Here is a 17,039-nt window from a genome sequence, read left to right on the forward strand (position 1 = left end):
GAGTCATGCTGCGGGCATACACTGACACAGGTACAGACATCACTGGCCACCCTACTCAACGACCACACTGATAATGAGGAAAAATCTACACAGGAATTGAATTGGAGGATCATCAAATTTACCACTCGGCTCAAATTCACATCCAACCAGCACTGGAGACCCGTTCATCTGGTCGACCCGAAGAATAGTGGAGTAATGTAATATACTCTAGCTCGTCACCAGCCCGGGAGTGAAGCTAATTACCTCATTAATATGTAAGTGAGATAACCCACGAATAAACGAAATTTACATCATAGTGCAGGACTTTGATGCTGCGGTGAATGATTTATGACACACACACACACACACACACACTTAACGTCATCAGCTGTTTTTCTACCAAGGAGAGACAATGACAAATTATACACCAGTCTCAATTTTCTTTGGGAAATCTGAAAAAAAATACTTATGATTTTGTCCCTCATACGTCAATGGTTCATCAAGAAATTGAAAAAAAAAGTAAATTTCTTCTCTCGACTGAAATTTAATTCTCAGGAAAATGTAAGTCTATTTTCTTGTTCACCGAGGAAACTGAATAATATGTTTTATAATTCCTGATTTTTTTCTTTTTATTGATCTTCAAGAGAATTATAAATACCAGTTTTCATTCACCATTTTTCTTGTTCTTCGGAAAAAAAATTCTAGTATTAATCCTTAAGAAAAACTTATAAATTCCTTTTCTCACATTTCCTAAAAATTCTAACAAACCTTCCTTAGTAAAACAGAAAATTTTGTAAATCCCTTTCATCAAATTTGTTTTAAAATAATAATGTAATTTTTAAAGTCACCATATTTACTCCAACCAGTCTTAGTGACCATATTTACTCCACCGTTCTTACTCTAGTGACTCTATTTACTCCACCAGTCTTACTCTAGTGACTACTCCACCAGTCTTACTCTAGTGACTCTACTCCACCAGTCTTACTCTAGTGACTCTACTCCACCAGTCTTACTCTAGTGACTCTACTCCACCAGTCTTACTCTAGTGACTCTACTCCAACAGTCTTACTCTAGTGACTCTACTCCACCAGTCTTACTCTAGTGACTCTACTCCACCAGTCTTACTCTAGTGACTCTACTCCACCAGTCTTACTCTAGTGACTCTACTCCACCAGTCTTACTCTAGTGACTCTACTCCACCAGTCTTACTCTAGTGACTCTACTCCACCAGTCTTACTCTAGTGACTCTACTCCACCAGTCTTACTCTAGTGACTCTACTCCACCAGTCTTACTCTAGTGACTCTACTCCACCAGTCTTACTCCAGTGACTCTACTCCACCAGTCTTACTCTAGTGACTCTACTCCACCAGTCTTACTCTAGTGACTCTACTCCACCTCAGTCCATTTTAGTGACTCTACTCCACCAGTCTTACTCTCGTGACTCTACTCCACCAGTCTTACTCTCGTGACTCTACTCCACCAGTCTTACTCTAGTGACTCTACTCCACCAGTCTTACTCTAGTGACTCTAATTACTCAAAAAAAAAGAAAAGAAAAAAGTCTCAGATTTACTCGTCATCAATGTGTCTCTTTTGGGAATCTCTCCAGATTTAATCAACCAACTTAAACCGCTTGGGAGACTGGGAGAAAGAGACTTGAGATATAGAGAGACTAAGAGGTAATGAGATTGGAGGAGAGAGATATTGGAGAAGAGAGATAACTGGAAGAGATAAAGATGTGACAGGGATGAAGAGACAGACTGAGAGATATATTACAAGGCTGGAGGAGAAACACTGAGAGAGAGAGAGAGAGAGAGAGAGCTTTCATCTCTTTTTTTAAACTTATTCTATGTTTCACCTTCTTCTTCCTCCTTCCTCCCCCTCTCTCTTCTCTAATATTTCCCTTTCTCTTCCCCTCTCTCTATTATCATTCTTCCTTCGCCTCTCTCCCTGATTCCCTTTGTCTCTCTCTCTCTCTCTCTCTCTCCCTCTTTCTTTTCCATCCCTCCTTCTCTCTCTCCCTCCCTTCTCTCTCTCCCTCCCTCCTCTCTCACACGAAACGACAAGAGACGAAAAGAAAGAAAGAAGATCATAAAGGAGGGAAAGAGAAAAGAACCAACTTTATATCATATTAGTAGAGTCTTCCCTAACTCACCCGCCAGATCTCATTTTCTACTCACACAAGATCTAATTGCTGTCCTCTCACCTGTCTGACCCTTACACGAAGCTTCCTGGATACCTCCTGTCCAGTACACACTTAATATATATATACAGTTTTCGACTATATATACATCTAGTACTATTTTTACACTATACATATTCTATATACTGTTAGACGCACCGTATATTCATTTCTAAACATTCTATATACAATTTGACACTATATATATCTGTACAAAATTAATACATTATTGTTTATATCTAAATTATATAAAAGGGAAAAAATATAGAAGCAAATTAATTAATAAAAGTTTACAGCCTGGATGCGTGGTTTTTTTTTCTCACAAAATAAAAGTGAATATAATATTTCCGAGGGATTTTGTTTCCCGTTTCCATTGTGTTTTTGTTTTGTGTATTACGTCAGTTTTTTTCATTCAATTTTGCTTTTCAAGGAGATATTTTCTGTTTTGTCTTGTTTATTTATTTTTTTATTTAATGCCATTTCATTTTCTAGTGTTTTTCTTCGTGTGTTTTTTTGTCTATTGTTTTTTTTCCAGTGTATTTTTATTGTTTCTACCCTTTTTTTTATCTTAATTTTTTCAGTGATTTTTTAATGATGTTTCTGTTTTTCTTGATGTTTTTCTCAGTATTCATCCCGTGTTTTCTTTCGGTGTTTTTTTTTGGCAGTGCTTTTGTGTGTTCTTTTCAGTGTTCTTCCTGTGTGTTATTTTTCTCTCCTGTATTCTCTAGGTTTTTCCTTATGTTCACTGTGTATTTGTTCTCAGTGTTCTTGCTGCGTTTGTTTAGTGTTCTTTGTGTTTTTTTGTATGTGTTCTTAGTGGTTTATTTCCCAAAAGAGTTGACTATTCTCCTGTGTTCTCTTCCTTCCTTTCAATTCTCTCCTGTTCTCTTTCTTTTAATTCTCTCCCTCTTCTCTTCTTTCATTTAAGCCTCTTGTGTGCTTTCATTTTTCTTTCTTCTCTTCATTCATTTATCTCTCTTCTTTGCTTTCATTTCTCACTCTTCTATTTTTTTTTATTTCTCCTACATCTATTCTTTCTTTCGTCCCTTGGTTCATCTCTCTTGCTTTCATTATTTATCACGATTTTCCGGTAATCTCGTTCTATCTCTCTATCTCCTCCAGGTTTATTTTCCTGTCTCTCCATTCTCTTCCCCACCACCCCCCTCCCCACCACCACCACCACCACCACCATCCCCTTCAACTACCATCACCACCACTACTACTACTAGCACTACCACCATCACCCTCACTGCCACCACTACCATACCACCACCACCACCTCCACCAACCTCACCACTACTACCACATCTTCCCCCACCACCACTACCACCATCTTCACCACCCCCCCCCCATACAAACCTAATCTTCCACGCCATAAATGGGATCCTGTACCTTGAATACATCCACAGAACCTAATCTTCCCCAGTCCCTTGACATTCAGGGGCTTCGAAGGATTCACAGAATAGCTAATCTTTCACTAATGCCTCCAAGGGCGTTCGTTACTAATCCTTTGTATCGTGGTGTGAGAAGTTTTTGTACACAGGAAATATTAGATTTACTTTGGAGTTTTGTCTGTTTTGTACACATTTGGTATTATTGTGGAGGAATTTGCCTGTTTGTTTGAATTTGTTATTTGTTAAGTGAAGGTTTCCGTGTATGGATAAATCATTTCTACATATGTGCAGAGGTAGGCATGAATATTTACGAGCGTGCACACACACACACACACACACACACCTTGCCTCATACGCTCACATATTCACTCACAACCACATGTATGCCTCCAACACATACACAGACACCTCCAACATACATCTGGCAACTCCTCGTGAACAACAACCTTACTCGTGGCGTGATTCCAGGAAAAAGTCACCGGGAAAATTTTTTAACCCGAATATTACACTTTTTTATGGTTAGTGAGGGCGACTCTCGAGGTGGGGAGCAAGTTTTCTTCTGTTCATAAAATCATAACTGTTGCTGTTCATGATGAGAGAACGAGAGATTATTACCAAAAAATGACTGAAAAAGGGTTAGAAAAAGTTGAAATGTTTTAGAAAATAAAATGTCAGTCATTGCTTTTCTTATTGGTCAATGTTTACAGGAGAAAATTATGCTCGATCATAAAACTGTTGAAAAAAAAGATACGCAAAAAATTTAGTTATCTTGGGGAAATTATTTTAGTCGTTAAAAAAAAACTAAAACTGCCGAAAATTTAGAAAAAAAACAAAAACAAAAAAACATGATAAAATATAACAATTTGTGGATTGAATTTGTGGAATTATAAATACTTTAGAGTGTCGAAATTTAAAGTAACCAATAAAAATCATAATCAAAATGTGTTCGAATTCGAGATTTTAAGGTAAAGTAACATATTTTACCCGTTAAAATTTAAGTGAAAAATGCCTAAATAAATTAATAAAACAGATCAAAATCCCAACTCTTCTAAATGTTCAGAGTTACAAGTGCTCTAAAGTTTCGAAAATCGCGTATTAAAAAAAAAAAAACATCGAAATTAAAATAAAAAAAATAATAAAAAGTCGACATTAATAGCTAAAATAAATACTAAAAACCAATAAAAATTAAAATGCAGAAATAAATAATAAAGAAACACACTCAAGATAAATAAAAGAATATCAAATCTATTAGGGAAACAAAGGGTGAGTAACGTGGACATACTACTGTTGTTGTTGACGTTGTTCCAGTGAGTGTTTACTGAGCTGAGAGGTCGCGGATACCGCGGCCCGCCCATACTGGAGACTGGCTTGATCAGGGTGTGAGGCAGGGAGGGTGAATGAAGGAGGGGGAAATATAGGTGGGTCAGTGAGGGAGAGAGGGTTGGGTGGGCGAGGGAGGAGAGTGAGGGAGGGTGGGCGAGGGATGGAGGGAGAGTAAGTGGGAGGTAAAGTGAGGGGAAGGAGAGTGAGGGAGGGTGGGCGAGGGATGGAGGGAGAATCACCAGAGCGTGAAGGAATGTAAGAGAGAGAGAGAGAAAGAAGGAGAGAAGTGGAGAGGGGAAAAGGGTAAAAAAATGTCAAGAAAGGGTGAGAGGGAAGGCGAGAATAAGGTCGCGAATATTGAATGGCTTAAGTTGGGCCCTTGAGAGAGAGAGAGAGAGAGAGATAGAGAGATAGAGCGAATGAGGAAGATTGGAGCCTCCTTCCTTCTCTCTCTCTCTCTCTAAATCAATATATCAGCCTCACTTTCTTTTTCGTCTCTCCCCTCTCCCTTCCTCCTTACTTCCCCCCTTTTCACAATGAGTCATCACTTTAGTCATACACACACGTACGGTAAACTGACGGGTTGAAGGTACAATACAGTCACTGTCTAAATCATAGAAAATACCTTGGATACAATGAAACTTCTATATAATGGACTTTTATCTACAGTATATATAATTCGTTAGATTGGGGAGGGGGAGATTCAAACTACCGGACCCTCGATATAATGGAATTTTATCTCTGTATAGTTCGTTAAATGGAGGTTTCACTGCATGTAATGGACAGATACATATCTAGTCCAAAATAGGTTTCAGTTAATAATCGGCCCATGTTCTAGTACGTCTCAGAACTAATAGGGATTACTCCTGATAGACGCCAGTCCTATTAGGTCCCAAGCTAACCTAACCTAACCATTTAAACAGGATAACTTAATAACTTTTGACTAATTAGGAGTGGACTTAGAGTATATAAGAATACAGTTCAGTTAAATTGGGTCTGTTATTACTGGTCCCTATTACTACTGGTCCCTACTATGACTGGTTTCTATTATTACTGGTACCTATTAGGAGTGTAGCCTATTAAGACTTGGGCCCATTAGAATTGAGACCCATTTAACCATTCATCAACAGTGTATCAGTATACCTCATAACTATACGCTTCAATACAACACAACACAACACAACACAACACTAATAACAAATAATAAGCCTCTTAATAATCCACAATGTAATAACAACCATAACAGCAACATGAGAATTATACGCAATTATATAATCAACAATAACATTAACGTGCATGCAAGATAACCTAAAGTAATTATTATAAAGAAATTGCTCGTAATAATTGCAAAATGTAGAAATTATTGCATATTTCTTTTATTACCGTGCAGAAAAAATATTATTCTTATAAATAATTAATAGTTAGGATGAAGCTGTTAGCAAAATCATATTACGAAATTATATAAAAAAAAAGTCATGCGTTTTGAATTTTTAATAGTTGTGTATATAAACTGTGAGGGCGTTAAAGGGGTATTTTTGTATTGGTGTTTATTATTAGTTAATTATTATAAAAAAACGCCAAGTAATTGTTTATGAGTAACGGTTATTAGTTATTTAATTGAGGGAATAATTTGTTTATATGGCTTGACGTGTGTGTGCTATCTTGTTTATTTATCTATCTTTCCTCTCGTTATGTTTGCCTGTTTCTCTCTCCACCTATCTCTATTTGTCTATCTATCTCGTCCCTCTTCTTGTCTCTACCTTCCCGTTCTCTCTCTCTACTTATCTTTCTCGCTCTCTCTTGTCTCTCTGTCTCTCTCTCTCTCCATTTTTTCCTTTAGCTTCAGATGTACCTTGTGGTATTCCTGCACAGTTAACTTTTCAACTGCTATTACAAGAGAACAAAGTAAATGTAGGTGGGTATATTGGGAGATGAAAGAAGATATTTAAAGAGTCAACAGTGAGGACGGTCCCCAGAGGAAGATATAGGCTACGAAATGTGTCAAAAAGAGTAACAGTGAGTCGAAATGAATATCACATAGCAAAACATAAGACAATTTGAATAAAAATGAATGTCTTTATAAAGATATGATAGAAAAAGGGAAGATAATAAGAATGAACTTCAAAAGAGTTAAAACGAAAGGAAAAAAATGCAATATAGGTCGAAAGAACTTAAAACTAAAGACTGAAAAGTATATTGGCAGATCTACTGTGTGTTAAAAATAAGGATATTCCGATGTAGGTGAATCTAGGTTGGATATTGTAACAGATGTGAGTGTGGATATATATATATATATATCTCCAAGGTAGGACGCCACCCTCCGGGAGGCTCCACATTGTCTCACTGTTCAGTCCCCAAAACTTCTTCTTCACCAATAGTTCATTAACGGTGTATGTAAGTTCCACCATGTTTTTCACTACAACGGTGCAGCAAAGTATATTTTTTTAGCATTTTATTGTCTAATCATCACTACATATAACACCACCCATCATCACTACATATAACACCATCCATCATCACTACATATAACACCACCCATCATCACTACATATAACATCATTCATCATCACTACATATAACACCACCCATCATCACTACATAACACCATCCATCATCACTACATAACACCACCCATCATCACTACATAACACCATCCATCATCACTACATATAACACCATCCATCATCACTACATAACACCATCCATCATCACTACATAACACCATCCATCATCACTACATATAACACCATCCATCATCACTACATAACACCATCCATCATCACTACATAACACCATCCATCACCACTACATATAACACCATCCATCATCACTACATAACACCATCCATCATCATCACTACATAACACCATCCATCATCACTACATATAACACCATCCATCACCATGGTAACACCATCCATCATCACTACATAACACCATCTATCATCACTACATAACACCATCCATCATCACTTCACATAACACCAACCCATCATCACTACATAACACCACATCATCACTACATCACACCATCCATCACCACTACATAACACCATCCATCATCACTACATAACACCATCCATCATCACTACATATAACACCATCCATCATCACTACATAACACCATCCATCATCACTACATAACAACATCCATCATCACTACATATAACACCATCCATCATCACTACATAACACCATCCATCAATACCACATAACACCATCCATCATCACTACATATAACACCATCCATCATCACTACATAACACCATCCATCATCACTACATAACACCATCCATCAATACACATATAACACCATCCATCATCACTACATAACACCATCCATCATCACTACATAACACCATCCATCATCACTACATATAACACCATCCATCACCACTACATATAACATCATCCATCATCACTACATATAACATCATCCATCATCACTACATATAACACCATCCATCATCACTACATAACACCATCCATCATCACTACATATAACACCATCCATCACCACTACATATAACACCATCCATCATCACTACATATAACACCATCCATCACCACTACATATAACACCATCCATCATCACTACATATAACACCATTCATCATCACTACAGATCGGTAAAGTAGTTTCCAAGATTCTCGTGAGGACACACAAACAGACATACTTTTTTGTTTTATATAGATATTAGCTACATGTTCCTTATAAGAGTTTCACTATAACAGCCTCTTACTACATTATTTCTTACACCTCAAACTCTGAGTCTTGTGGTCTGGTCCTCCGCTGTTACTAGTATTAAATAATTATGAGTTTGAAGACCAAACAAGAGAAAAGTCGTCCTCTACCACCATCGGTCTCCCGCATGAGGGCCCAGTGGGTCGAAGAGACGGCACTGGAGACTGTCCAGGCTCCAAACTGCCTGTTAGGCATTGTCGTTGGCCCTGGGGGGTCCACCGTGAAAAAAATAATCGACCAATACAAGGTGCAGGTGCGTGTTCCTCGGAAGGGGTCAAAGGATGAGCCCATCCTGGTTGAAGGCAAAAACAAAACTCTCGTTAAGGAAGCCGCCCTCCACATAAAGGCGATGATTGACGAGGAGAAGGAGCGGCGTCGGGTCACCACACCAGTAAGCCGAACGCTCTTCATCCCCAAGGCCCTACACGGGAAGATCATCGGTCATCGTGGTCAAAACATTCGACCCATTATTCAATCACTGAAAATAAATATCGTATTTCCCAATAAAAATAACAACAATGATGAAGTTATCATCACTGGTCTGCCTAATCAGGTGGAGCAGGGCATAAGTCACCTCCTAAGCCTGGTGACCAGCTTCCCCCCATGTCTGGCCTGAGGACATAAGGCCAGACCAGACTTCTGCCACCGACAACAACCCTAAAAAAAAAAAAAAAAAAAAAAAAAGGACCCTCTCACCACTGGCCTCCACGCGGCAGGGTCTGGAAACTCAGGGATTTATCTCTGGGGCGAACAGTGGTTTATTATTATTATTATTATTATTATTATTATTATTATTATTATTATTATTAGAGAGCCAAAGACAGACAGACAGAGATAAAGTTAGTTAGAGAGAGAGAGAGAGAGAGAGAGAGAGAGAGAGAGAGAGACTACAAAACCACTTATAATATTAACAGGTGAGGTGACGACATAGACAATTGAAACATTGATAGTGAAAAATTTACTAAATACAACGATAAGGAAAGTGTGGTAAAGTGTGGTAGAGTGTGTGTGGTGGGTGTGATATATATATATATATATATATATATATATATATATATATATATATATATATATATATATATATATATATATATATATATATATATATATATATATATATATATATATATATATATAAAATAAGTATGTCTGTGTGTTTGTGTATGTGTGTGTCCGCACGAGAATCTCGGAAACTACTTTACCGATCTGTAGTGATGGTGGATGTTGTTATATGTAGTGATGATGGATGGTGTTATCTGTAGTGATGATGGATGGTGTTATATGTAGTGATGATGGATGATGATGTTATATGTAGTGATGATGGATGTTGTTATATGTAGTAATGATGGGTGGTGTAATATGTAGTGATGATGGATGGTGTTATATGTAGTGATGATGGATGGTGTTATGTGTAGTGATGATGAATGATGTTATATGTAGTGATGATGGATGGTGTTATATGTAGTGATGATGGATGATGTTATTTGTAGTGATGATGGGTGGTGTTATATGCAGTGATGATAAGACAATAAAATAATAACAGTTTAATGCTAAAAAAATATACTTTGCTGTACCGTTGTAGTGAAAAACATGGTAGAACTTATATACACCGTTAATGAACTACTGGTGAAGAAGTTTTGGGGACTGAACAGTGAGACAATGTGGAGCCTCCCGGAGGGTAGCGTCCTACCGTTGCCTAGCGGATGAGCCGCCGAGGGCGGCGATTCTGCTAGTGTATATATATATATATATATATATATATATATATATATATATATATATATATATATATATATATATATATATATATATATATATATATATATATATATATATATATATATATATATATATATATATATATATATATTGAATGCTAACATTACAGAAGATGAAATAATGAAATGCAGAGACAATCTTAAAAACAATTTATCCCAGAATATTGACAAAATAGTTATTGAATATTATATAGAGTTCTGTTATGTCCGCTATAAATAAACGTGTTTGTTAATGGAGAGTTACCGGTTTATAGGTCTCTTATAGTTGCCATATATAAGGTGATATGAGGGAAAAGTACTGTTCTGTATATGCTTATAAAGGTATAACTCTTTTAAGTTGTGTAGGACAATTATTTACATCCTTGTTAAATGACATTTTCCGGGAGGATATGCTACCATTGATCATATATTAAAAATGTGATTGACTATTTTCAATATATATATATATTTTTTTTACCTCTACGTATATTGACCTTGTTTGGAGGGATGTCTAATGGGAGTTATACAAGGAAAAAATCTTTCTCCCATTGTATTTTCACTAGATGTTAATGATCTTGAAGGGTTCTTGTTTGAAACATATTGTGAATATTTCTTAATGAAGAATGGTTAGATGTGATGTTGAAATTTCTGGTATTAATGTAAGCAGATGACACTTATTCTGGCCAATAGTGAGAAAGGTATTGTAATGTTCTTAAGTTTATGGAGGAATATTGTGAAGAATGGAACGTAGATATAAACGGTAACAAAGTATCTAGATGTCTTGTTGAATTATAAAGGTATATTAAAAAAAAGAAGAAAAAAAAAACAGCATAAATAAACAGAACCGTATGTGAATGTTGTGTTGTGACTGTCCCTTAGTGTTCATCTCTCTCTCTCTCTCTCTCTCTCTCTCTCTCTCTCTCTCTCTCTCTCTCTTTCTCTCTCTCTCTCTCTATTTTTCTGTTCACGTCTCTCCTTCTCTACGAAACTGACAAATAATTACAAGAAGAGAAGAGGGAAAATTTTAATTAACCAGTTTGCGTTCTTGAAGGATAATGTGGTTGCTGGGAGGTGCTGGTGAGACTGGGAGGTGCTAGGTGTTACTGGGAGGTGCTAGGTGTAACTGGGCGGGTTCTAGATGTTACTGGGGGCTACTAGGATGTTACCAGTAGCTATTTGGTATTGCTAGAAGGTTTTCTGTGGAGACTGTTTTTGCCATGTCTAAATATGAGGACAATTTCCATAGGTTATCAATTCTTTTTTTCATGTGATGTTATTTCCTTTTAGGTTTTTTTGTATTACAACCACTCCCACCATCTTCACTTTCTCCCCTCTCAATCTATACAGCCCCTTCAGTTGTCTCCTTAGATCTCTTCCCTCTCAATTTTACTCTCTCTCTCTCTCTCTCTCTCTCTCTCTCTCTCTCTCTCTCTCTCTCTCAACTTTACACCTCAGTTCTACCGTCTCTGGTAAATCTCTCCACCATTTCTACGACTCTCCTTCTTCATTCCATCTTTCCTTCTACATTTTTACCTTCACTTCATTCCTCCCTTTCTTCCTCCCTTCATCATTTCTCCACTCTCACCTTCCGTCCCTTCCTCCTCCATTATATCTACCCTCTCCCCTCCCTCCCTCCGTCATCGTACCCCGCCTCTCCCCTCCCCCTTATCCCAGGTATCCGTGATAAACAAGTCTTTAATTATTCATTCATGGAAGCTCTTGGCGGCCTGGCTTTGTGGTCAACACGGCTTTCTCAGTACGCCGTTCGAACCGATTATAAAACACACACACACACACACACATATAATCTCTTTGTCTGTATGTCTGTGTGTGCTTTTATCGTTTTGTGTCTGGGTGTATGTTTGTTCTCCACTATCTCTCACTCTAGTCCATATTCTCTCTTTATCTCCAATTCTCTGCCTTTCATCTCTCTCTCTCTCCATTTATCCCCGTTACACGTTGTTCTCTTTCTTTCATCTCTCTCTCCCACTCACTCTATCTATACATGTCTCCCTCATCACTGCTCAGGGTCGTCTAGTCCCAGGAGCTTCACTATAATCCCGGGTTCAAATTTTCTTCAAGATCACTCATTGACGCTCACCACCTGTCCAATGTCTGTCTGTCTCTATCTATCTGTCTGTCTTTGTCTGTCTGTCTCTATCTATCTGTCTGTCTTTGTCTGTCTGTCTCTATCTATCTGTCTGTCTTTGTCTGTCTGTCTCTATGTCTCTATCTCTCTCTCTACTTAAACTCCTTAACAACAAAAAATTTGGACTGATGTATTAAACCTAAAAATACAATAATAACATCAATAACATCAACAACCATGGTAACTAACTCAGAATAAGACATCTAGCTTCAACCAAATTATTGTTCAGAAAACTTGCTAAAAGAAAATCAAATTCATGAGTTTGCATTCCAAATAGTAAAGTAACTATACATTCTTTCTTTTGCATAACCCAAATAATGATTACTCTGTTTACATCCATAGATTTGAAGGAAAACTAATAAGAACTTCACACCCAAACAATTTATCTCGTGTGTGAAGTATATTTGAGATTTTATGGTTATCCTGTTTACATCACAACACTTTGGTATATATGTCCCTCATGAACCTGTAAATTATCCCCCCCCCCCTCCCTCCCCTCTCAGTATACAGCAGGATTACGTGTCTGACTCACTCTACCCATTATTTACAGAATGTTTTTGAAAAAGAGATTAACGTGGATATTATTTTTTTCCTTCCAGACCATGAAGACGTTAACACACTACCCAAAACTTTCGTCAACAAATAGTGATGAGACCAGATCATCCAGCAAGTACCAGTTATTCTACTAAGGCGAGGCAGAGCTAACAAATTTCTCTCCGTCAGTGAATCAGTGAGTGAGTCATTTCCATACAGAGCCAGTGGTGGTAGCTAAGGAAGAGAGAAAAAAAAATATACTAAACTCACATATTCAGCAGAAACACTGTATGGTGAACCTTTGAACCAATATACTGAGGGTCACGAGAGACAAGAGGTGTGATGGAGAACGCGAGGCAAACGTTAAAGAAAATATAACTCAGGAATTGTCAAAGAAAATGCGACTCAAAAGCCCCCATAAATAAATAAATAAACGTGATTGAGAAGCTGTCATAGAAGGTTTGACTCGAAGAGAAAACGTAACATAACACAGATATAGAAAATAAGGTTGAGGTACACGTAACACACTGAGAACGATGGCTGGGGTGAGACACAAGGAGCCGTGGCCAGGTGTGTAGGCCAACAATACCTGATTAACACCACATCTGCTGCACCTGGGACCATCACACAAACACCTGGGTCAAGGTAAAGTTCTCGTCTACACCTGTTGTTCATACTGGACCTAAGATTACTTATCCCAGCTTATTTCACCTTAAGATTAACCACTCTGACGTTATTCCAACCTAACCTAATGCTAACCTAACCTAACTTAACTTAACCTAACCTAACGCTAACCTAACTTAACCTAACCTAACTTAACCAAATAAACGGGGGCTAACCCACAGGTAATTCATATCACCTAACCATATAATAAAGTAATATAGTTTTGTTTATGGTTTTCCAATGTTGATGAATCTTGTTCGTTTCTGTTGTTCGTAAAAAAAAATATATAATGTTTAATATCGAGTTACCACCAGTTAGTGAAGGAAGCGTTATGCTCAAGAGTTCATATGTGACGTCTATGGAAACCATTTTTAATTTAAGGTATTTAAAGATGAACTATAAATCGCAAACCCAATGACATCAGAAGCAAATAACACAAAAAATGGTTAATAATAATAATAATAATAATAATAACAATAATAATAATAATAATAATAATAATAATAATAATAATAATAATAATAATAATAATAACAATAATAATAATAATAATAATAATAATAATAATAATAATAATAATAATAATAACAATAATAATAATAATAATAATAATAATAATAATAATAATAATAATAATAATAATAACAATAATAATAATAATAATAATAATAATAATAATAATAATAATAATAATAATAATAATAACAATAATAATAATAATAATAATAATAATAATAATAATAATAATAATAATAATAACAATAATAATAATAATAATAATAATAATAATAATAATAATGATGATGATGACGAGACAAATTGGGTAAAACTCTCTGTATTTCTCTTACTTTATCTTTACGTCTGTCTCTTCTCGATTCGTTCCGTTCTACCTCTCTTTCTTTCTCTCTTGTCATGTTCTCTTCAATTTTCCTTATCTCCTTTTGCCAGTATCTCTCTCTCTCTCTCCCCCTCTTATCTATCTATCTATTTTATATCCCTTCTTACTCTGTTAAATACATCCTAATAACATAAGATGATCTTATCTCTCCCTCTCTCTCCCTCCCACACTTCCCGCCGTGGAGCTCCATAATGCGTGTGTTCTATTCAAGATCATCCCCGCCACGACACTGTATTTGGGGCAAGATTCCAGAAAGAGAGAGAGAGAGAGAGAGAGAGAGAGAGCTATTTTAGGTTAGGTTAGTTTAATTCAGGTTACCTTACGGTTAGGTTTCAATAAATTTGATTAAAATCACACGTCAGATAGATAAAAGAATATAAAGTCGACTAAGCAAAGAAGAACAGACACACACAACGATAAAATAAAATAGACATTAAAACGGTTAATAAAAAAGGGACAAACACAAAAACTTAAAAAGGTAGAAAAAATAGAAAACAACAAAATTAACGAATAAAATGTAAAAAAATAAATATATAAATGAACTGCCATGGGAAATAACACAACACGGAAATATAATAACAAATCAGGTAAAAAACAAATAAAAATATAAACAACAAAGAAAATGTAGATATAAAAAAAAAACTAAATACGAGGGAGAGAAAATCTTTATATATGAGAATGAATTTTATTTACATAAATTAAGAAAAAGTATTACCATGACTGAAAGAAAAACTATTTTAGTTTTTTTTGCCGTCATCAAGGCAAGTGAAAAGGTTGAAAGGGCTGAGGTTTGAGAAGGATGAACTGAAAGGATTAAAGTTGAACTTCCCAAAACTGAAAAAAGGGTGAATTATCCAGGAATGAAAGGGTGATGGTAAAAATGGTCAGGATTGAAAGGGTTAAGATAAAAAAAGCCATCTGCTAAAAGGGTGAAGACTGAAAAGAATTGAACTCATGAATGGATAAATCGCAGAATTGAGTTGAAAGGCCAGAGTTGAAGGGGTGATAGTTGAAGTAAATGAATGGACTGAGAAAAAAAGTTAACTGGTATTACAAGATGAGACTAGTGTGGGCTGAGACAGGTGTGGGCTGAGACTGGTGTGGGCTGAGACAGGTGTGGGCTGAGACTGGTGTGGGCTGAGACAGGTGTGGGCTGAGACAATGGAATTAAAAGGCAGTTATACTGAGAGAAGGAAGACGACACACTCATATAAAAGGCTTCAGAAGATAACTGGTAAAGTGGTTCAATAAAAGAGGAGAAAATTAGCTTTGGTCTTGGAATAATTTTCACCAAATGTTACTTAAATTGATGGTCGTGTTTACGGGGACGACGGTAATGTTTCACCGTGGCTCGATGACAGATGCTTGAGATACACATACTCTATATATATATATATATATATATATATATATATATATATATATATATATATATATATATATATATATATATATATATACAAAAGATCCAAAAATGCCTGAGATTATCGCCCAGGAAAGAAGGAAATGGAAGATTTCACACCACACCTGAGATGGAATGGGGTGGTGGGGGGTGTACAATACTGAATGACAAGAGAAAAATCTGCTGGGGATGAGTGAGAGATACATAGTTATCAGTTTCTTAAGAGTAAATGTGAGATCAAGTGTGGTGTGACTGGGGACGTGTGGGAATAAGCGATGGTACGTAAGGTCAGTTTCACATGAGGTTATAAAGGTGGAGGTTGTGAGACGACCTGAATACTTGCCCTTATAGTTTCAGTATCAGGTATAAGGAACATGATTGGAGGGTCTTAAACGTAACAGCGGATGACGGGAATGAGAGGAAATGGAGAAAGATTGATAGATAGTATGCTAAGAGGAGACTAATAGAGACTGGAAGAATAAGTGCAAAAGAAAAAACGGTGATACGGTGAAATAATTAAAAGAAGAGAGAAAATATATACACTGAAATAAAGATGTATGAAAGAGGTTAAAGAAGAACTGAAGTTTAGACAATAATTGCAAACAAGTGAACGGCAGGATGCGAAGCTGGCTGGGATAGTCAAGGAGAAACAAACAACAAAGAAACATCAGCTACAAGAAAGAAGTGAACGAAAGAAAAATAATATACATGGATGGTGAAAGAAAGAAAGAAAGAAAGAAAGAAAGAAAGAAAGAGAAAAAAATCATCAAAGAAAGAATGAAAAATCAAGAAAAGTTGACAAAGTTTTAAAAGGGAACTTAGGATGGTCTTACAAGGAAAATTAATTACTATCACCAAGTTTAATAATAGGAAAGTGTTGGGTGCTGATTAAACTACGATAAAAATAAATAAAATGTGATAGATTAAGTGATAAGCGTGTATAGATTATGTGTGACAGAGGGAAGCGTATACCAAGCGAATGGCAGAGAGTATTGTATATATAGTATAGTCATCCG

General features: G+C 36.3%; 1 protein-coding gene across 1 annotated transcript in view; it reads left to right on the top strand.

The window, feature by feature from the left end:
• The window catches only part of LOC121872597 (cyclin-dependent kinase 12-like), a 112,880-nt gene that overhangs the window by 20,417 nt on the left and 75,424 nt on the right, over positions 1-17,039 (top strand). Inside the window, exon 2 of the mRNA XM_042375447.1 lies at positions 13,126-13,705. The gene's annotated coding sequence lies outside the window, so the exon portion shown is untranslated. The remainder of the gene's footprint in view (positions 1-13,125; positions 13,706-17,039) is intronic.

Source organism: Homarus americanus, unplaced genomic scaffold (genome assembly GCF_018991925.1).
Source record: "Homarus americanus isolate GMGI-L3 unplaced genomic scaffold, GMGI_Hamer_2.0 scaffold39155, whole genome shotgun sequence".
Classification (NCBI taxonomy): domain Eukaryota; kingdom Metazoa; phylum Arthropoda; class Malacostraca; order Decapoda; family Nephropidae; genus Homarus; species Homarus americanus.